The sequence below is a fragment of the Taudactylus pleione genome, unplaced genomic scaffold (genome assembly GCF_031769625.1).
Source record: "Taudactylus pleione unplaced genomic scaffold, aTauple2 ptg000711l, whole genome shotgun sequence".
In the NCBI taxonomy this organism is placed as follows: Eukaryota; Metazoa; Chordata; class Amphibia; order Anura; family Myobatrachidae; genus Taudactylus; species Taudactylus pleione.
Genome location: NW_028285113.1, coordinates 8,635,180 through 8,659,138, shown reverse-complemented (window position 1 = coordinate 8,659,138; position 23,959 = coordinate 8,635,180). Strand labels below are relative to the sequence as shown.

General features: G+C 43.6%; 1 protein-coding gene across 1 annotated transcript in view; it reads left to right on the top strand.

The window, feature by feature from the left end:
• Positions 1 to 23,959, top strand: part of PDGFD (platelet derived growth factor D) — a 323,815-nt gene that overhangs the window by 174,659 nt on the left and 125,197 nt on the right. The gene's annotated exons all lie outside the window — the stretch shown is intronic.

Below are 23,959 nucleotides of genomic sequence, written 5' to 3'. Positions count from 1 at the left end.
TGTGTCAAGTCCCGTGCAACTAGGCTTCCCCTGAGCATCTTTTCGGTCAAATATACGTCTAAGGCGCGATGCGAAACAATTGCTTAACGAGACTGCACGCGACAACTGTACTACTTTGTGCAAATGAATCTGCATCTGTACATGAGGTGCTACAATGCAATGGCCACGGCCTTTAAATTTTTTTTTTATGCCAAGTACTGTTGTGCTTCATCTGCAACATTGTTCTAATTCCTGTGCAGTTAAAGTCACATCCCGGCATCTCTGGTACAGATGAAGTGGTGTGTCACTGCGTCTGCAGTGCGAACAAGATGCAAATTTAAATAAAAAGTCGCTACGCTACACCGCTCGGCACGGCCCACTAGCACCAGGTGTCTTGCACTGCATGGCGTGCTGAGACAGGGGGGCATATTTACTAAAGGTCAATTTTAATTGATTTAAAATCGATCAAAATCGATCAACATCATTGTTTTGTTTCTGGGGCTAAATCACACATTTATTAATACTTAAAAAACTAATTCAAAAGTTGACTGTTAGTAAATGTGTGATTTAGCCCCACAAACACAACATCGATTAAAATCAACCTTTAGTAAATATACCCCAAGGTGTATGAGGACACATCTGTCTGCTTCGCTGTCTGTAGAAATTTTGAGACTGTTTATTTTTGACTATGCTTGTCTGCTGCCTGCCCTTACCATCCATCACATGACCTTACAGCATCTCTGGGGGGCAATGTGTATCAGACCTAGATAAGTAAGAAAGGTTTGCTGAGTAAGCTACATGAATGAATTAGTTACATCTCTAATGAGATGCAGCATTCATTTTACATCTCCAGCCTTGGCAGGTGTGACTGATATACTTGAGCTTGGATACCCAGATCAAACCTCTCTGTCTTCCTCATGGTGATTAGTTACACTTGGCACTCATTGGGCCATTTATGTTGGACAAATCCTAGTAGCAAACCAGCCACATCTCTTTAAAATTCACCATTACACTTCTTTCATCTTTCTCTGGTGTGATGTCTGTAACACACAATTTAAGGCTTATTTGAAATCTACAAGATTTTCTATATCCCTGTATTAGTGACTTGTGTCCATGGCCCTGTTTATAGTATTTATACATTTTCCCACTCTCCAGGAATAATGAATTGCAGTCCGTGCAGTGTACTGTACAACATAGGAGATAGTGTTTGTTATATGTCAGTCCGTAGTACAAGTGATAACACAGAGATTGCCATAAAAACTGTACAGACAATCCACTGGGAGTTCCCTGTTCTGGCAGAAAAAGACAAAACAAAAAATAATATACAATAAAGCACAATAGAAAGAGCTGATTACCCTCGTAAATTGTTTTGTTTGGAAAATGTTACAAAACACCAGTCATCATTATATCAATAAGACTTTAGTGCTTAGTCTTAGAAATTGTCATACATAAGATTGTTCAATTTTCTGCTGTCGATTATCTGATTCAGTTATTTATTGGTAAATTAGCTTTTGAAAGGAATACCAGCACAAAGTATTTTCTAACATTCAGTTAGGCTGTGTGTATTGCAGATCTATCTGTCATCTAAAATTATCAATCATCTGGATCGGGGCGGCAGGTTCCCGCAAACATTTACTGTACTGTAATACCTCGCTATTACTATGCGCTATAATTTAAATATAAGCACTGTACTGGATGCTAAAGGCTACCTGTCACCATGAGTGAGAATTGTTTCTGATTTCATATAATACGCAATGCATAGATTTCATGCTAGCTATTTGTTTCTGAAATACTTTTTTGTTTTTAAATTTTTTTTAAATTTGCAGGAATTTTTCAGGGTCAGACAATGTTTATATGATTGCAGTTTATCCATTCACTATGAACTACTGGCATCACTGGTGCTTGGTGCATTTATTTGGATGGGGATTTTTTTTTTTCATCGGGTGAGCCGGGGTCCGTGGAATACTGTACCTTTGCCAGTTCCTGCTATAAAGTGGCTGATGCATAGTTGAATGAAAGTGAACCGTAATTACTTCTGCGTTGTGTACACAGAGTACAATGCTGAGTTGTACAGTTTGCATCTATGAGACTGCATCAGCTTCTACCTAGCATTTATCTACTACATGCTATAAAATGATAGTTAGAAGCTAATTGGTTGCTATAGGTAACTTCTTAACTTGTTCACTTCTCCACTCTTTGAGAATCTTTTATACATCTCCCCCTTCATAGCCGTCATCAATATCAGTGCACACATGCACCAGCCCAATCCTTTGAGCTATCCAAAAGATGCTCTCTCTAAACTTTGTCTAAGTGTGAGCTGTATAGCAAAACACAGACCACCCAATGGATGGGTTAGGAACAAGCATTGCCATCTTAATAGTGTTTATTGGCTTAATTATCCCTTATAGGAGAAGTTCATTTCAAAAACATACACATATCCCACAAAATTGTTGCGATTTTACATTGGCTACTAGCTCACCCTATATAGTTGTTTTACACAAGCCTGAGGCCCCCTAAAAAACTGCAGGTTTACTCCCTTTTTATCCATGTGGGTCAGCCTAGACATTTATACCTACTGTATAGTGGGGTGTTTACATCCCTGACCACAGGCAGCCATAACCACAGTTCAGCTCCCTCTTGGAACAGGTGCCGCATAGTGTCTGGGATGCAGTGGCGTATCTATAATGGGTGCAGTGTGTGCGGGGCACACGGGCCCCTCGGGTCCAGGGGAGCCCCGCACCGCACACACTGCACCCATATTATTTTACACTTACCTGTCCGTGGTCCCACGTCGGGTGTCTGCGCTGCTCAGAACACCGGAAAATGGCCGTGGCGGCCATTTTTCCGGTGTTCGGCACATGCGCAGTAGTCTCCGGGCACTAGAGTGTGCCCGGAGTCTACTGCGCATGCACAGAACACCGGAAAAATGGCCACCACGGCCATTTTCCGGCGTTCTGCGCATGCGCAGTAGACTCCGGGCACACTCTAGTACCCGGAGTCTGCTAAGGCTCCGGTGGCTGGCTAGCCGCATCAGTCGGCTGCCGGCCACCGGGGAGAGAGGAGGGAGCCCCACACAGGGAGTGCACATTGGCCCCCTCCTCTCTTAAGACGCCCCTGCTGGGATGGGAGATCTAAACATAATTCCAGTTCTTTGTCACCGGAGTTTATTGTCACCTCCAAGCTAATTTAGGGGTATAGTTACTAAGCAGTGTTAGGAGACAGAGTGAAAAGTGATAAGTCTGTGATAAGGTACCAGCCAATCAGCTCCCAACTGTCATTTTTCAAACACAGCCTGTGAGATGACAGTTGGGAGCTGATTGGGTGGCACCTTCTCACAGACTTATCACTTTTCACTCTGTCTCATAACACTGCTTAGTAAATAGACCCCTTAGGCTTCAGGACATCTGTAGTTACTGTAGATCACAGTGACACAGCTCACATTACTGTACTTCATTCTGGGTCCATGTGAATACTCCCAGGGCTGCTGAGAAGGCCTACAGTGCTACCACTCTCTGGCCCTGTGTAACTCATTACTAGAGATGAGCGGTTCAGTTTTGCTGAATACCGAATACACCTGAACTATGGGGCTCCAAGTCAAACCAAATCCCGTCTTGGATCACTTTGGGGGTTACGAGTTGAACCGTGTCCCAGCTTGGATCACTTTGAGGTTATGAGTTTAACCGAGTCCCGGCTCAGGTCTTCTCGCAAGTGCGGAGCTTGGATCTAAAAACCAGATCTGGCGTATTAGGATTGAATGTAAGTCCCTCCCTCGTGATTTCAGGTGTGATGAAGTGGTCAAAATTGACTGGAAATGACTGTTATTGATGATAATAATACTATAGGCACAAAAACATGTAAAATAATACATGTTTTTAGCTGTTTTTATATAGTTTTAAAGAGATCCAAAAACAAAACCCAATCAAAACTCTAGACAGTGGTTTTCCCAAAACCAAACCATGACAATGAGTTAGAACCAAAATGCGGGCGTCTGCGCACATCTTTACTTATTACTAGAGAAGCAGCAGCCTAACAATACAAAGCCTTTCCAGATCCCACTAGACCAACAGAATCAGCATCTACTCAATGTCAGTGTCTACTCTACTTCTATAAATATACACAGAGCATTATATACACTATGTAGACAAAAGTGATTGAACACTGACAGCAAATACTGTAGATCAATGAGATTTTATTGATGTCAGTACGTTTGTTGGTCCTCCACGTGCAGTGATTACTGCAGACACCCTTCTTGGCAAACTGTCCACAAGTGGCGTTATGTTTGCCATTCCGCCTTAAGTAGAGTGACCAACCATGACTCTGAAGAAGGTTGAGTTGACCTAGAACGCACCTGCTCCAATTCATCCCAGAGTTTCTCAACGGGGTTAAGATCTGGACTCTGAGCTGGCCAGCCCATCCGGTTTACAGAATCTTCTGTATACCAGTCCAGCGTTGCTCTGGAAACATGACAGGTGTCATTGTCATCCTGATAAAAACATTTGTTGTTTCCATAGAACTGCAAGTACATGGGCCTCCCTACAAAACCACTACATTAGTGGTCATTTGGAACTTGTGTGCAGTGGTATGCATGGTATGCATTTCACTTGCGTGGAGGCGTCCAATCACTTTTGTCTACATATGGTACAATACTGAACCTAAAAGTATCTTAAAAAATGTTTTGCAACTGCATCAAGTAAAAAATAAGCATCTCCCCATCACGCAGGTCTCAGAAAATGGATCCAATCCCAAATACAGTAACTTTGCTAAAATGCATTTTAATAACATGAATATTGCACAAAGCACCGCATGGGCTAAAAGACCTTTCTAACCAATAATACAGAAGCTTTATTAGGGAAACCTCAGACCCAGTTTAGAGAAGGAATGGAAGTTCAGGTGTCAGTAGGTATCTAGGTATCAGAGGGGAATTTAATACAGTGGACAGCGTGGCAGTGGCCTTTGAGAGGCACATTGTGTCCTCTTGTCATTAAACTGGCGGATGGACAGACGCAATTACAGAAATCTTTGCCCAGCACTTTGCAGAGACATTTTTTTTTGTACAGTTTTTGATTCCCGTTTAAAAAAAAAAAAAAAAAAAAGAAATATCTCTGGAAATGGTCTTGTAAATATTTGTACCAGAAACTCTCTTGTGTATGTGACATGATAAGCAGCTGCTTTGCCTTCCAGTAAACACTACTTATTATTTAAGCTTCTTTTCATTCAGACCTGATATGTCAGCGGTTGTGACGTTCCCAGTGATTTTTTTTATTTCTTTGAAACAACAAATTGCTTTTACCTGGAAGTCATATTTCATGTGTTGTCTCTCCTGCCCCTTAATGTACATTAGATAAACAGTAGCCTCAACATGCAACATTCACATGGTACTTCTAGGAATCGCTGCCTTGAATAATAACACAAATGATACTTCAAGTGACAATAATAACGGCTTTGCGTCCGTTGGCTTCAAACAATGGAAATTAAAATTTGAAAATTAAAGTGTATTTCTATTTCACTTACACATTATCCAGTATTTACACAACCCATAGAGAATAAGAGCTCAACACAACGGTCACTTGTGTGATGTGCCAGTGTCTAAGTGCATACCTTCCAACTGTCTCGCATTCAGCAGGACAGTCCCGTTTTATTGGGACTGTTCCGCTGTCCCATCCGCGGGCCGCAGTGTCCCACGATGGGGGGGATGTTGGGGAGAACACAAGAAGGTGAACAGATGCTGTGCGCATGCGCACAGCATCTATTCACCTTCTTGTGCTCTCCGCTGTGTAGGGAGAGCCTGGGGGCTGCCCAGCATCTCGTATAGTGACATCATCAGGGGTTTCAGCGAAGCTCCGCCCATTTTTCAAGAGACCACGCCCTCCGAGTGAAGCCACACCCCCTTTTCAGACACGTGCACCTCCGGCGCGCGAAGTGTCCCTCTTCGTGAGGATCAAAAGTTGGAAGGTATGTAAGTGTTCTATGTACTAAGCACAGGGGCGGAATGCATGGCGGTGCCGGTGTACGCCAGTATGCATGAATAAAATCAGAAAGGACAGATCTCTCGGTAAGAGCTGTCCTTTGCCAGGGAGGGACATCTGGGTTTATCACATGCGCAGAAGGATGTGCCCACCATGTTGACCATATGCATGTCGTCCTTTTGGACATGTCGACCATTTGTACATGTCGACCTTTAGCGTGGCGACCTTTTGTCCCTGTCGACCTTTTGTCCTTGTCGACCTATTACCTGTCTAACATCTGGTGTCTATCTAGACATTGTCTACCTTTTTACTGCAGATCTTTCAATCCATAACCCTTCACTGGCTGTGCTTGAAAAATGACAGTTATCAGTTGATTGGTTGATACTTTACTGCCGTCCACTTTGTCTCTCTCCACTGCTTAGTACATAGACCCTCTAGAACCTTGTTTGGAATTCAGCATTACTTGTGGAATGAGAACTGTTGCAGGCTCTGAAGGTCAGGAGGGACGGGACAGGCAATGTTGGTCCATCCATTCATTCTTGAGACCTCGGCTCTTGCTTTACTGAACAAAATAAGGCCACACTTTATCAGGTAGACTTGAGCAAGTACTAGTAATGATTAACACTGATGGCTGGAAGCCACTAATGAGTTGAGTAATATGCAGTAAACCAGACCACTTTACACTCTATGGGATAAATGTAATAGCCTTCCACTTGCAGGCATTGGTGAGTTTTAAAGGGGCAACCATTTAAAAGGCAAAACCATGTTGGTTATGCCTTTTAAATGATGGCCCCTTTAAAACATTGGGCAGACTCGCCTGAAACTCATAGGTGCCTACAAGTCACAGACTATTACATTTACCCCTATATGATGGTATAGGAAAGTGCCGACCTGATAAGAATTAGTTTGCAGATGATGCTCATCAGACTGGTAAACTGACTCGAGCAGAATGATACTCCGGGAATAATCTGAGTCAGATGCACGGTGATCACGGTAAGCAGAGGTCAGGAAACAAGCCAGAGTTCTGCACACAGTCACAGTAGTTAGAGAGAACTGTGGCTTAGGAAGCGAGCTAAGGTTTGGTACACAGGAGGAATTAAGCAGAGCGGAGGTCAGCAGTCTAGCCAGTGTTCAGTACACTGTAATAGGAATGAGATCTACCTGCATGGACCAGGCATCTCATATCCAGCTTTGTTAAAAACAGTAATTTGAGAAGAACATAGAAGCATAAAAGTATTGTACAGACACAGAAAACACAGAATGTTTGGAACAAGGCAAAGATACATCTAAGTGCAAACACGGTCATCTTTGCTGCTAGTACAATTTTGTGCTACTTAGTGACTAAATGAACGGAGTGATTTCTGGGCCTGATTCAGAGCCGCTCGTAAGCGACCGCTCGTTCTCTACGAGCAATGTTCGCACATCTGCGCATGCGTATGGGTCGTAATGCGCATGCGCCAACCAGTCAGTGCGGTCGGAAATCGTGTGCTCGCAAAATAGCGAGGGCCTGCTAATGTGAGTGACAGAATGAGGCGTTTGTGTGTGGTAACAGGGGAAAGTGCTTGGAAACGGGGAGTGGAGATCCGAACGCAGGCGTGCCAAATGGTCAAAACGGGCGTTTTAAGGGTGTGCATAATTAACAAAGCAGCGTCATCGACCACGTCACTTGGTTGTCTTTTAGCCTGAACTGCTCGCATGATTGCGGTAGGAAAATGCTACCACAAGCACTGCGAGCAGTTTATACGCCTTTCGATGTACTCGATTAATCTAATAAATAGCGCAGATGACGTATGATGCGAGCTGCCAGGGGGCGTCTTTACAAAATAGCGAGCGCATGTTTCGGACGCTCGGTCAGACATAGAGGCGTCAACAGACCGCAAAGAGCGAGCGCTCAATTTAAATAGCCAGCCCCTTTTTCTGAACGAGCGAGCGCAAATAGCGTCCGGCTCTGAATCAGGCCCCCTGTCCCTACATTTGTGTGTGCTGCTGTGTTATCACAAAGCCGACTACTAAGGGATAACTCAGAATGCCCAGATGACGCTTCCTATATCTATTCCCATATCTGCCACATTGGGAAGCTAATGACCATTTTTCACTGAACTTTGAAGCAGCAGCCACAAACCGCACAATAATCACTCTGTGAGACCTTCAGTGCATTTATTATATGTGTGCACTAACAGGCTTGTCATGGCTGCTTAGTGCAAGTATAAGCAGTGTATAAATACTGTATATACAGCTTGCTGGCTCCATTTCTCTCTGCATATATTTTTGGTATGCAGTCACATTGTCGTCTTGCATAATATCGACCCCAGAATGTCCACATTTATGACGTCAACATGGTTAAAATGTCTACATCATAAATGTCGACATTGACAGAATGTTGACATATAAAATGTCGACATTGTCTAAATGTCAACATTAGCATCAGGGTTAGAATTAGAGGTTAGGGTTAGAGACAGGCTTACCTTAAAAACACTCTGACACTCTGACCATGTTGACATTTCGTCAGTGTCGACATGCGAAATGTCGACATGGCCAATGTCCATATGGTGGACATGTCTACTGTTAACACAATGTCAACATTCTAGACATGATGAATGTCTAACTAATATAGCAAGTCCATTTTTATAGTTTTAATCTAATTGTATTTATGTTGAGTTATTTGACATTTGTTTGAGATTGTCCTGGCTCTTCTTTTGTGGTCTGCTTATTGTTGTAAGCAGCTGCTCTGACTTGTATTCAGGAGCAATTGTCCCACGCCATTAGTGAAAGGGCCACTGTACGCTGATGAGCTGGCCACGACTGATGACGTAGGTGCAGTAAGGGCCGGCCATGGTTAGAAATAGCTGCAGCGTAGTTCTATCCCAGTGCTGTATACATATTGGAAGAGCCAGCATTGAGAGTAACATGGTAGAATCTTTGATTAACCTATCACTTTACTCTAACTGCCATTCCATCCAATAGGCATGCATTACTGCAAACATGAAGGAATGACAACCAATAATAACGAGCGGCCATTCTCTGCTTTGCTCCTCCCATTCTCAGTCACTTCTCATAGCACAAGTGTATATCTGCCAGGAATTGGAGTGTTGACGGTGGAGGTTCCTTTTTGGATATAGAGTGAAAATGATACAAAGATGTCTGGGTTAGGAATGACACCTTATTCAATATAAATTGTGTAATGGCGTGTTTTACCTCATTTAGGTTTACACCATACTTGCCTACTCTCCCAGGATGTCCGGGAGGCTCCTGAAATCTCGGGTGGCTCTACGAGATGCCAGGAAGAGTGGGCAAGTCTCCCAGAGGCCACCTGCCAGGTGACCATGTGAAGTGAGCTGTCTGGGTGGCTGATGATGTGATTTGCTGTGCATGCGTCTGACCGCTGTTTGAGCCCCTGAACCCCAACACACTGAAAGTGCGTCTGAGACCTACACTGAAGGTTCGTCTGAGACCTACTCTGAAGGTGCGTCGGAGACCTCTTTGAGCCCCTGAACCCCAAAACGCTGTGCATGCTTCTAACCCGTTTGAACCCCTGACACTGAGGGTGTGCGTCTGAAACCCGACACTGGAGCCCCTGCACCCCATAACTGTATGGGTGTGTCATTGCAGTGTGTGGGGGAGTTGTTGGGCTATGTAGTGCCTTCCATACTGAAGCATTATTGAACAGGAAATCATGTGGTCTTATTGAAAACTGAGGTTGCGTTTGAGTCCCTGAACCCCAACACCTATGGGTGCGTCTGAAGCCCGATTAGTGTGGCTGGACCCACCCCACCACTGTACTTAATTAAAAAAATATATTTAGAGGAATGAATCTAAAATAATCAGGATTACGAAATATTATTGGGCTGTGGTGGGATTTATTTTAAACCCAGGACCACGGCTATGTAAAACGACTGCTCTAACCACTATACCAAGAAGGTTTCAACATCTACTGAATCCTTGTGCACTCCGCCCATCCCCTGCAGTTAGGGAGGGCGCAGTGAGGGAAGCATAATAATAATAATGATAATAATAATAAAAAACGTCTTACTTTCAAAATATTATACTAGTACATGTAAACACATAACCCCACCATTAGTGAATAATAATTAATCCCGTCTCACTGAAAGCTGAGTGTGTCTCGTTAATGCATTGATTATACCGTCATAACAACACGGCAATTACACTGTACCGTACAGTACTGTGGCCCTGATTCAGAGCCGGACGCTCTGACCAGAGCGCTCGCTCTGAATCAGGGCCGTCCCTGCTTCTTTTTGACGGCCTCCTGCCCGCTTGCATAGCTGTGGGTGACCACCCACAGCTATAGCGAGCGGCCAAAATGATGGTCGCGATGGTCAAGACCATCGCGACCATCGGGCTTGCGATGAGACCCTGCGGTAGGGTCTCGCTGCCGCAAGCCCAGGAGTGCTTTTGGCTCCATCAGAGCCTAGAGCACTCCCACTGACATCACTAGTGATGTCAGTGGGGCCAGACCCAGACAGTAGGCGTTCCCATGGGAACGCCTCCGTCTTGGCAGCCACGTCCCCAGCACGCCCACCAAAGGGGGCGTACTGTCAATCACCATCGACAGCACGCCCCCTTTGGTGCGAGACCCTTAACGACGGCTTGGCCATCGTTATTCGGGTCTCGCGCATGCGCACGACTGAGGCGCCTCTGTCGTGCGCATGCGCACTTGGGCACCATCGACCCGCTTGCGAGTGCTCAGCGCTCGCGAGCGGGTCAGAATCAGGCCCTGTATGTGTACTGATTTGCGTCCCGTTCAACGAGCTCCTGCAATATTATTAAAAAGATTGGTTGTGCGAACATGCAGCATGCAAATGCACTGCAGCAGTGTCCTGAACGTGATTGGCCCGCTTGTCAGGGATCTCCATTCACTTCTACAGTATGGTATTCAGTAGTATATATTTCATGAGAGGAGCACTTGCCACCCAGTGGTTTAGCGGTGTATTGCATGCTGTAGATTCTCTTACTTCGTAGAGCGCCACAGTACGCCACAGTAAAGCCATCGCGCAACTTTACATGGCACAACTCAGAAGCCTGAATGTTGCACTATGAGCAACAAACTAGCTGAGCCCATCTGTATGCATACAGTACTTGCCAACTCTCCCTGATTGTCAGGGTGACTCCCTGAAATAGCAGCAATCTCCTTGACTCCCTGAAGAGTCTAGCCATCTCCTGGATTACCCTAATTATTTAGCTGTTATATACTTGGGAGAAAAAAAATCAGAGCAATATACATTCAAATAGTATAATCAGTGCAATTTCCCTGCATTGGTTATAAGGCACAATGATCCCTATGGCTACATGTATTTTCATATAAGGTTTCTTTTGGCCACTTCTATGTATCCCCTTGTAAAACACAATACAAGAACAAGCCCTGGAAAGTATCAGTGTGTTTTCACCAACAAATAGATCTTACTAACTGCTCTGGGTCTCGTTTACATTTGGATGTCAGCAGGGCCGGCCCAAGCCCAATTTTTTAGGTAAGCGAATATTTTTTGGGGCGCCCCCAGGGAACCTGTTGCGCGTGCGTAACAAAAAAAAAATTAAGGGGGCGTGGGAAAAGCCGTACACATACCTAAAATATGTTCGCATATGTATATATATATAACTATACAACTACATATTTACACAAATGTATAAATAATTACTCTAAAGGGGGGTATCCACTAGGCGATTTTGACAGGCGATTGCACGATAAAGACGTCGTTATCATGCAATCGCCCACAAATCGCCAGCAAATCGGGCATGTAAATGACAAAAATGACCAGCGAAACGCGTGCCCGCTGGTCGTTTTTGCCATCTATCACCGTCCGTACATGCTGGTCAACCTGACGATCTTGTCAGTTTCAGCATGTACGGGGAGCAATAGAGAGCACCTACTGCTGGACCTCTCTGCAATACACAGGAAAGAAAACAAACAGTCACAGTTTGATGACGCCGGACACTCACAGCATGTGAGTGTCCAGCGTCATCAGGCTGTGACTGTTTGTTTCCCTTCCTGTTTATTGCAGAGAGGTCCAGCGGTAGCAAAAGCGGCAGAGAGGTCCATGTCTTGATCTGCCTAGACTGAACGAGTGAACGCTCAGTCTAGGCACATCACTAGACATACAAACGAGAGCACGATTGCAATGTTGTAATCGTGCTCTCGTTTGTATATCTAGTAGTGGATACCCGCCTAATATGTATAATATGTCTAATATGTATATACACATACCGTCTGTTATAGGTTTCTTATCACAGCCGGGAACGAGGGGGGCAAGTATGGATTACAAAAGCACAGGAGTGCAGTGAAGGCATTAAGGACAGGGGGCCTGATTCAGACCCGGTCGCGAGCGCTGGGCGCTCGCAACCGGGTCAGTGGTGGCCCAGTGCGCATGCGCACAATGGAGTTGGCTCCGTCGTGCGCATGCGTGAGACCCGGATAGCGACGGCCACGGGTCTCGTACCAAAGGGGGCGTGCTGTCGATGTTGAGTGACAGCACGCCCCATTTGGTGGGCGGGCCGGGAGAGTGGCTGCCCAAACGGAGGCGTTCCCATGTGAATGCCTCTGTCTGGGGCCGGCCCCACTGACATCACGTGATGTCAGTGGGAGAGATTTCGGCTCTGTCAGAGCCAAAATCTCTCTGGGGCTTGCGGCAACGAGACCCTACCACAAGGGTCTCGTCGCAATCCCAATGGTCGCGATGGTCTTGACCATCGCGACCATCTTCCTGGCCGCTCGCTATAGCTGTGGGTGGTCACCCACAGCTATGCGAACAGCCAGGAGGCCGTTCAAAAAAAAAATAGCCCGGCCCTGATTCAGAGCGAGCGCTCTGTCAGAGAGAGTGGCACTGAATCAGGGCCTGGGTTCACACGGAATCGCATTTAATTGGGACAGATTACTTTGTGCAGAGGGCGATACCATCTCCCTCCCAGGCATGCTTTCTATAGCCAGCACCTCAGTAGAGTTGTAACAGTGTTAGGACTGAACACTCCAGTTTGACAGCACCAGTGATCGCACTGAACAAAATATTTATGCATTCCAGGGACCCCTAACATTAAATAAATGGGGGTCCTACTCCACCATTTCTGGGTCCCATACATATTATGAGGGGGTAAGGGCTGGCATCAGTTGGGACAGTGCTGGGGACAGGTAGCAGCTGGGGTAAAGGGGGTTAAGGTGAGGCAGCAGTTGGGGTAAAGCTGGGGGTAAAGGCAGGAATAAGTTGTAGAGCTTGGATTAGAGGGAAGTAAGGGCAGGCAGAGCTGGGGGTAGGGAGCGGGTAACTTCAGACAACAGTTGCAACAGTGCTTAGTGTAGATAGAGGGCAAAGGTAGATGGCAGTATGTGTGCAGTGGGCATCTGTGCAGTATGCATATATACAGTGGGTTAGTGTTTAGTATGTATGTGTGCAGTGGGTATGTTTTCAGTATGTATGTGTGCAGTGGACCTGAGGCCTACTACTAGGGTACTTTCCACCCCCCACCCCCTGCCAGGGTCCCTGTAACTGACCATCACAGTGCTCTTAAACCCAGGAGCAGCAAAGTAATCCCCCCCCCCCTGCAGAAATGCACACAATCCCCTCCCCCCTCCTCTCTATCATGCTTACACCTGGGTCTTGTACTTACCGAGAGCTGCCTCTTCCTCAGAGCCAGGGTAGTGTGTGGCATGCCGATTGAAGCAGGCAGCAGTGCGATCCCCTCATAGCAGCAGTGCTACCCTCCCCTTCGGATCACAGAGGAGCGGTGGGAGAGAGAGACACAGGCAGTCTGCAGGCCTGGGGATATATGCCAGCCCCGCCTCCCTCATATGGAGCAGACCATACTCAGGAGATCTGAGGAGACCAGCAAGCGGGCCCTGCAACGGTCACATGACCAGGAGGTAGAGGTCTCAGGTGGCCATTGGATAATAATATGCTGTCAGTCTCAGTGATTGGTTGGTGGCGCAACGACTGGAGACGCTTAAGATGTTACCGGCTGAAACATCCCCTCCACCCGCTGCTGGCCCAAAACACGCCGGCAAATGCCACAAACACCCCTCAGTTGCCAGCAATTGTCCTCGCGTTAAAATCAATGGCAGAGAGGGCCCCCATTGGGACCAAGTGAGTAGCTCACTGCCCATGACTGCCGCGGTGCCCTCTTTAGTCTGGTGCTCTACACAGCCGCGTGCCCGGCGTATAGGTCGGGCCGGCCCTGGATGTAAGTCAGTTTTATGACACGCCTCTCAGATGTAGCAGTACACGCCCACTTTACCGCCGCGCGCATAGGTGTCGCTTTCACAATCTCCCTGAAATGCTTTTTCAAAAGTAGGTAAGTATGCGCATATTGGTGCATCGCTTTCTCTTTTACAACAGTATGATTCACAAGCAAAATAAAAATAAAACGATTGTCACCGCAAATTGCAAATGTAAAGGTACAATTCAGCTGAATGGCAGCAAACAGAATTTCTGGGCCTTTTCAACAGCACACAGGGTCTGATTCAGATATGTATGCAAACCCGATATTTTATGTACATATCTGATTTTTTGGGGTCCACGCATGCACAGGAACCGTTCTACGCATGTGGAGAACGAGTCCTTAGTGTTAGCATGCAGTGCTACCAAGCCGCAGTATGTTTGACATGCTGTGGCTTTTAGGGGGCGGGGAGGGGATGTCAGCAGCCTTTGTTCCCAAAAACTGGGTGCATTTCACCCCCAATTTCCGGGAGTGCCAAGGCCAGAGCCTGTGTCTGAGGATGCAGATCTCCTGGCCTCACGAGCGTCAGGAGGCTGCCAGGCTTAGTAAGCTTTGAGTTACTCAGATGGCCAACGCTACCAACATTGCAACCGATGGTCATGATGTTGATCCGATGCTGCTTCTTCAAATGCAGCACTCTGATCTGCGGTGACGGTTGGAGGCATCTTTTTCCCTCAGACGCCTCCTGCAGCCGCTAGGATATTAGTTGTACAGTATTGCGAAGCAGCTTCCCTGTAGCTGTGCAATAACCATTGACATCTCTATAATGGGTGCAAGGCCCCTAAGGTCCAGACCGCACACCCTGCACCCATGTTTAATACTTATTACTTACCTCTCCAGAGTACCACATCAGCGCGGCAGCAGCGGTGCAAACCACTGGGAAAATGGTGCAGCAGCCATTTCCCTGGAGATTTGCGCATGCGCAGTAGCGGTATCCCCAGTACCATGGTGATGGTGCAGCCGCCATGTTACCGGAGACCTGTACATGCACTGTTGACGCACAATGGGCCCCCTTCTTTCTAAAACCACCCCTGGCAATACCGTACACATCAGGCCCATAGTACTGATTTCAGGAAAATGTACCTGTATATACAGAATATAGAAGTTATCTATGAATTTCTCCATATTGGGTGATGGACTCTTCATGTCCACTCAGGGTTTGGCCCAAAAAGTCAATCTAAGCACAAATAGTATAGAAGCGCAGATGAGATCTCTGTGCAGGTACATGTATTGCTCATCCCGACTTGCGAGAAACAGAATCTAGTTACATTTTTGACATTTCTAAGAATATTTTGCAACTTTTAAAAAAATATTGCTAAATCCTATATTTTAAAAAAATAAAATTCTGTCTTTATCACCTTAAATCTTTTTAACACTTCTCCAGCACAGAATAAAAGGCTAGTTGTACAGAGATTGTTTTTACACAGCCTTATTACATTTATCTATAGGTGCTATTTATTAACTTATAATGAGCAAAAACCCACAACAACTAATCAGGAATGCATGCATAAATGCATTCATATCAAGTTTGCATTGGGGAATTCAAAGCTAGTTGCTGATTGGTTGCTACTTGTTACGGGTTATTATCTACTTACAATTTGATTGTGTAGTGATAAACACCAGCGTACTCTGAAATTGGGTCATTTTACACTTTATTAGTAAATAACCCTTATTCTCTTGGAATACAGTGGGAGAAGATGTTTCATAATAACCCTTTTACACCAGAGAAAAAACCCGGGTTATTGCAGGGTTAACCCGGGTAGCTCCTTGGTGTAAAAGGGGACTGGGTTGGATCCCGGGTCGAGTGACCCGGCAATCCACCCCAGGTAACTTGCAGGGTTTTACACGGGAATGACCCATGAAACCCTGCAGTGTAAATGGCTCGATCCAGGTCACGATGACCTGGATCGTGCCGCATGTCTGCCGATTGGTCGGTTTCAGTGACGCTAGGAGATGACTTCATCTCCAAGCGTCCACTTCAATGCCGGAAAAACCGGGTCACTGCACACCCTGCTACGGTGTGAACGGCGCCGACTCGGGAATATCCTGGGTCAGCGCCGGCTAAATTCCGAGTCTGATCCGGTTTGGAACCCTGTTCCAACCTCCGGGTCAGACCCAGAATTTAGGTATAAATGCAGTATAATAGTATGACAGTTTATGCAGCTTGTTATGCACAATAGACTATTTAGAATATTCCTGGAAGTACATATTCCTAGGGACGCATCAGCGCAACCTCGGCACTTAGCCCCAACCATTCTTTTCTAATCCACCATTGTTGTTTCCTGTCAGTATAATATTACAGAAGATTTCATAGAATATAACAATAAAATGCCATTAAAGTGTGTCGGACACTTGTGGAAATAGTCAAGCACTTTGCAGCCAAGTATATAATGAATTTAGAAAAAGATGAGATGCTAAAATAAAAGGGACTGTAACAGATGTCTTTTATGTGCAACAAAAGAAAAAATCTGCCATGATTAAAGACCCTTACTGGATCCAGAGCTCAGCAGAAATTCTTAATGACTATTTATTGGCATGTGGTATCAAACTGAGACTTTCACATATAGAATACTGATGCTTTGTTCAACTATAGGTAAGCAATATCATTATTTTTAATTGAGCATTTAGAATGTAAATTCAGGTTCATTATATTCATTTATGTTTAGAGCGCTCTGGTGTAAAGGGAACTGAATAATGCTAACGACACAAAGTTTATCTTTTAATCTAATTTATTTTATATTGTAAAAAAGTTTCCTGTTTCCTGTACTACAATGCAGGTTATGTGCTTGAGTGCTAAATTGGCAATTCACTGGGTTATAGTTGGAACAATAAGGGGTTGTACAAGTTAGTTATTTCTGTACGGCATCTCCCTCCCTCTGATTCACAGAAAAATTGGGGTTGTAACCTGTGGAATTTATCCAGCACTGGTGAGCATGGTGGCAGGATGGTTAGCATTGCTTCTTCTAGGTGCTCCTGTTTCACTCTCACATCGTATGATTTGCATGGTAGATCATTTAGATTTTGGGAATCCATGGGGCAGGGGTTGATTAACCACTGCCTGTACAGTGCTGTGTAATATGTTGGCGCTCTAAAAATAAAGGTTACTCAATTATTACTGGTATAGTATAATGCAAGCTGGACGCAATTCATTCTTATTCTGTAGGTATTGTAAGTTAATAAATATTAAATAGGAGTATTTGAAATGAGAAAATATTAAAGTAGATTAAAGTTAGCTTCAATAAATTGGATGTGGAATAATTATCGTTTTGATTCGTAAGGTGCCAGTGACGGAGAGTGGGAAACACAAGTGCAGAAGTGAAAACATGGGGTAGGGAGGGCCCTGCTCATGAGCATGGTTGCCGACTTTCTGGCTGCCCCTTCCGGGAGGGAGCAGCCAGTTCGGTAGGGCAGGGGGGCGTGGGCGGCACAAAGGGGCATGGTCGGACAGATGACAGTCATTTGAGGGGGCGGGGCCACGCGATCGCATCAGTTTGGCCCCTCCCCCGCTACACAATGCTGAATCACATCACCGCCACCGCCCCCCCCCCCCCCATGCAGGGTTTCACAGGCATTTGCGGGGGAGCCTGCGAGGGGCAGCAGCCGCAGGGAGGCTTGCCTGCCTTTCTGAGGGGCCAGGAGCTGCACACGATTTTCGGGAGGGCAGGCAAGTGTGCTCATGAGAGAGCTTACTACCTAATGGGAAGAGGGCATTGCTGAGACAAGATGAGGTAGAGAGGCTCTTAGTGGAGTTTGGGATAGTTGTAAGGATACTTTAGTCTTGGCAGTGAAAGGTGGGAGTAGTTGAAGTTCTAATATGGAGATGGGTTTTCAACAAATATTTAAATTATTGAAGGTTTTGGGACATTTTGGCCGGGCATTGGGCCTGATTCAGGGACGGACGCAATGACGATATATTTGCAGAATGTGCGATTGTTTGCTATTGTGCATGCATGAACGCCGCACTGCACACGCTCTAATACACAGGAACCACTGGTGAGTGACAGGTAGTCAGCGTTTGGGGGTGGTCATGGGGGGTGGTTTGAAAAATGCAGGTGTCTCTAACCATTTGAACGCTGTTTAGTGGGCGTGCATAAAGTGAGAGCTCTCAGACTTACAAGCTGCGTGACTGCTCGATGTGCGTCGTTAGTACCGATGTTTACACTATTGTACGTGTCAGATGGATATGAGATGGCTATGGGAAGGGTGGTTCGGTTTAGGTACTAGGGAGAGGGTAAGGCACTATGGGGAGGGCTAGGGGTACTCACCAGCGGAACCCAGACTGGGTTAGCCGGACATCAACATCAGGAAGACACAAGTAAGTCACCAATAGACTACCAGGAACGTTTTGTCAACATCCTAATCATGTCAGGCATATCAACATTACAACCATGTCAACTTTCTCATGTCGACATTATAAATGTCAACACGATGACTGTCAACAAAATATACCAACTGTGATTCCGTGAAGAGACCTGGAAAACATGCACTGTTGTCTCAAAGACTGGATTTTAGAAGCACTGCCCGAGCAGATGATAAATATACATCTCCTAACTCTGTATTAGCCGCATTTGCCCTTATTCCCCTCATTTTACATCAGACCACCGTTCCCCTCCCCATTCCAACTCTCTAGTCATGGAGTCGCAAGAATCAGGACTGAAATCATGCGAATACGTGCATTTGCTTCAAGAACATGCACAGAGCGATTTCAGGTAAGTCACACCACACAAGCTGGCGTTTTACGCTTTATACAATGGCTTTCGCAAGTAATTTAAATATTCTAAGATGTTAAAGACTAAAATAGTAATGATATTTTATAAGAGAGCTCAGATTGACCACTTAATATTTGCCCATTGTCCACCATACACTGTAACAAACTGTACTCCATCTGTACAGAATCATTTGCATATCAAATGTGAGAACAATCTTGTAGATCATAATATCCAATATAAAGAATAGCTGCAAAAATTACATTGGGAATAAGTTGTCAGTCATATAACTGCGGTTCATGAACTGAATTTCAAGGAACACAACAGTGACTGATAACTCTTTTTCCCAAAGGTACCTTTGCCTTACAGAGGAATCAGATACAACACACATGAGTGATAGGGCACTTCAGTCAATCCACACACATGCCAGCAGTTCAGCCCAGGCAGTAATTGAAAAATAATGATTGTCTCTCTTGTGGCCATGCAGGCATAGCCTTAAATGGAATTCATCAATCTATTATTTTTTTCTAATACAGTGTATTTTGTAGAATTGTATTTTTTTATTTAGGAATACATAGTCTTATTTTTAATCATATATTTTTTTATATTTTATGTCCTCGGGTAATTGTTTTTCATAATGCAGAAAAAGATTTTGCCACCGACCAAAAAAAAAAAAAAAAAAGTGTAAAAACAGTGACCTCTGCAGGCTGTAAGAGGGTAGTACACTGCATAAAATTAGCTTACCTTAATTTCCATATTGTGTACTCATCCAGAGATATACTGTATATAAAAATATTTTTCTTTACATTATGACATATATTGGTATAACATTTTCCACTTAGAACTCTGAATATATTACTTCGCTTTGCGATTATTTGAGCGTTGTGATGGCACGGACATTGCAAGGGGAGCAAGTCTCTGCGTCTTGAGGTTGGATGGCAGCACTGAAACGCCTGGGTGTCCCAACATAGCTGCCATATCCCCCTTTAGCCACAGAGCCTGAAATTTGACATTGTAACCTTGGTAAAAGGGGGCAACATATGGGATAATAATCCCTACTGTAAATTATAAGAAGACACTTAGGATTTTAACTTTAATATGGCAGTATGCAGTAAACAACTGCTAGTTTTCTGCGTAAATTTTACTATCCTCGACCTCACATTCAAGAAAAGACAACACAATGCAGTTGTTTTTCTGCTTCAACCAATTGAAAAATCTTTAAAGGTTTTCTTCATACTTTAAAGTGCTACAGCAGAAACGCAGGGCTCCTTCTATACGTATTCAGACACCACTAAATTAAATATTAGTTATTTTGAAAATAATAGGTTTTGTTTCACGTCATTTAAGGTGCCTATCTACTAGAAGACAGGCAAAAGACTTCACGATTACGACATAGTAATCGTGCAGTCGTTTGTCAGTCTGTGATGAGCCTGCACTGAATGAGCAGTCGTTCAGTGCAGGCTTATCAATCATCTGCAAACATGCTGAACCTGACGTTATTGTCAGGTTGACCAGCATGTTTGCACGATGATAGATGTCTAAAAGACCAATTTTTTTAAACAATATAAAAAAAAAATCATCTCTAAGTAAATGTGTGATTTAGACCCTGAAACACAAAAACGACCAAAAATCGACCAAACATCGACTAAAATCGACCTTTAATAAATATACCCCACAGTGCCTGATCCTGAGCCGCACAGATGCAAATTGGCCCGGATTTGTCTTTCCGTGAAATAGGGCGTTTCGGGGTGTGAACTAAGCGGTGACAATGCAATCGTACATAACCACCCTGATTCTCTGACTTGTTGATGGAGCATCATAGGCGTGTGTCCAATGCTCCACGTGATTCCGAGTCGTGTGTAAGGGGAAGAGAGGCCTGTTCTGATGCATCACTTGCATCTAGCATGGGACTGGTGTAAAGTTTAATGCATTTAAAAAAAAAAATGCATTAAATGGCTGATTTGTGCATTTTATTTAAAAATACTGCCTATTTGTACTTCTCTCATAGGGCTCTATTTACTACAATCCGAATATTGAATGCAGATTGTAGTGTGATATTAACGACTGAATTCGCATTGGGAATTCAGGCAATATCACAGGGATTTACTACAAATCCCTTGCAGGGACAGAGCTTGCGCTAAAGCTCTGTCAATGTGAATCCCATCCGCACACTAGTCACGGTATTTTTGGAAAAAATACCGTGACAAAGTGCCCGCACATGCGCCGACCGACCGCCGCTGCCCCGCCCCCTTTTTCACTTTATTTTAGTCAAAATAATGTTAATAAATAGAGCCCATAATGTTGATATTATGTTTTTCATTTTAGACCTCAGGGCATCCATTGTCTTAGGTGCCTCAGCTTCCCCATTGCTTGTGGGGCATTTTAAGACTAGGGGGGGGTCCATGTGCTAATGTCCATGGGTCATGGGTCCCCTTCCAGCTGAAAAACATTGTGTCAGCGCATGCTCAAGAACCTTCCTCACATGTGCCATATTTACCACATTATCTTCAGAAATATAGCGCCGACTTCGTAATTCTGATGATGGGTTCAGAAATATGACACTCTGCGTCCATTTATAGATAACTACTGTCCTGTGTTTTGCAGTGAACATGAGTAATGGAGCGTACACACGGTCAGATTTGTCAGACTTGTCAGATTTGTCAGATGAACGACTGAACGATTAAACGATTTGAAAGATTTGAACGATTTTACCAAAGTTTTGAACGATTTGAACGATTGAACGATTTTTGACTGCATTAAAATGAATAGAATCGTCCAAGTCTGACTGCAAACCCATCAGATGTCAGATATCGTTATCTGACAAACGGGAACGCGCATCGTTGATCGTCCGTCGTTCAGGCATGTCAGATATGAACGATTTTCCTTCAGATATGAACGACTGAACGATTTTTAAATCGTTATCGTTCATATCTGAAGGAAAAATCTGATCGTGTGTATGCACCATTATAGAGTTTTAAATACCCATAAACATGACAAATGTAAAACTTTGTATTTTTACAATAACAGATTAATAACAGTAATAACAGATTTGTGAATCAGTTTTCCACATATAGAACTATGGGGCATATTCAATTGGCCGTGAGGTTTTCCCTGCGGGCGCGCGCAACCAAATATTTTTCAGGTATAAAAAGCCCTGTGGGAAATGTAAAAAAAAATGGGGCACAGCCTGTACCCTAAAAAATATATATTAGGAACAGTAATAATGGTCATTACTGTCCCAAAGAAAAATATATTATTTAAAAAAATGTCTGATTTGTGCATTTTATTTAAAAGTAAGAAAAATTGTTTTATTACAAACAAATAATACAAAAAAATCTAAACATAAATAGCAAAATATAGGGGATTTTGGGAGTAATTTTAGGCCAATTAAAAAATAAAACAATAAAAAAGATATTAAAACAATTATTTTTCATTTAAATAAATGCTTTAATTAAACTTGGGTTGCAAACATTAACTAAAATATTAATTTGGGGTAATTTGAGGCCATTATTAGTATTAAGAACCGATGACTTATATGTGATTGGACCACTTAGGCTAATTGAAAACTTTCAATTGTCTAATTAGTCATTGAGGAAGGGGGATTCAAGGAGCTCCGAAGGGGTCCCTGACATTTTTAGCTTTAAATAGGGATTTTTTATATTTTTAAACCTGCTCTGGAGCTGCAAGAAAATAGCTATAGAAATTATCATGACCTGGCAATTAGGAAAAACCATGCAGCTTCGGGAAAAACCCTGTGCCACAGGGTTTTTAAAAATTTCACCTGTAGGTGATGTGCCTCTTTGAGTCCAATTTCACGAAGGAAACCATCAGGATGCTCACATTACATAGTTATTAATTTTCTCTGTTTTAAATTTTAACTTTGCCCCACATGAAACACATTAGCGTTGGTTATTTTATTGGTTGCCCGTTCTCATTAATAAATATGGCTCAGTGCGCAAGAATGACAATGACAATTATATTTAATGTCCTGTGCAGTGTTGATTGTGATGGGTGAATAAATGTTAACCATGACTTTTTCTATGATATAAATAACAGTGCTTTTCCTTATATATCACAATGTACACGTGCTTTACTTTTTAGTACTTGTTCCCTGAACTTGATACTGATACTGTAATTTAAAACCGTAGAAAACATTTTGCCTCAAGCAAAGCTGAAATAAAACACAAGTATAATAACAAAAAGACTGATGAGGACTCCTAGGGGAGATCAGGAAATCGATACGTTTATGAGTACAAATTCTGCAGGGTAATAATTAGTTACTTGCAGCACTTACTTTATATGGAAAGTCTTTGGATAATCTGATTTGTGCACATAAGAACGAAGCTAACGTGGTGGCATATACCTGTGTTGCTGTCCATCCTGTCACATATTTCTAACAAAGAGGTGGAAAACAAAATGAAGGAAAACTTTCATGAAACATTTAAATATTCAGACAGTTAATACTATGATAGATAAAGTGGAGCAGTTGCCATTAGCAACCAATCAACTTCTGACTGTCAATTTATGGATTGTGCTAGATTAATGATAGCTAGCAGCTGATTGGTTGCATTAGGCAACTTCTCCACGTTATCTCCAAGGTTTAATACATCTTACCCTGTAAATTTTGCAAATGAAAACATATTACCCATCACAGTTTAGTTCATTAGAAAGAAGAGCATATGTCTAATTATTTGGGGTGTTTTGGTATGATATTCAACTGCTTGATATTCTGCTATGCAGAGAGATATTTTAGCCATGGGGAGCTTTGTAAAATTGCCATATTTGCCAGATTTCACCATAACAGCACTATGCTTCATCTATTCACACCAAAACCTCAAAGTGAATCCTTAAAGTGCCTGTGTATTAGATTTGATAAAGGAATAACACATGATTTTTTTCGCCGAGACCACCTTGATCACTGAACCATCCACAGAATATTTCTTTGTTGTGTGAGTATTGCTGGTTATTTTTCTCCTTTCTTAAGAGAAATGGCTTTATAAATAGTCTGGTTATATTGAGTCCAATCTCACCTAATTTTGTACTGGTGATGGGGTCTTTTTGACCTCTTACCTATTTACATGCACACTGGCA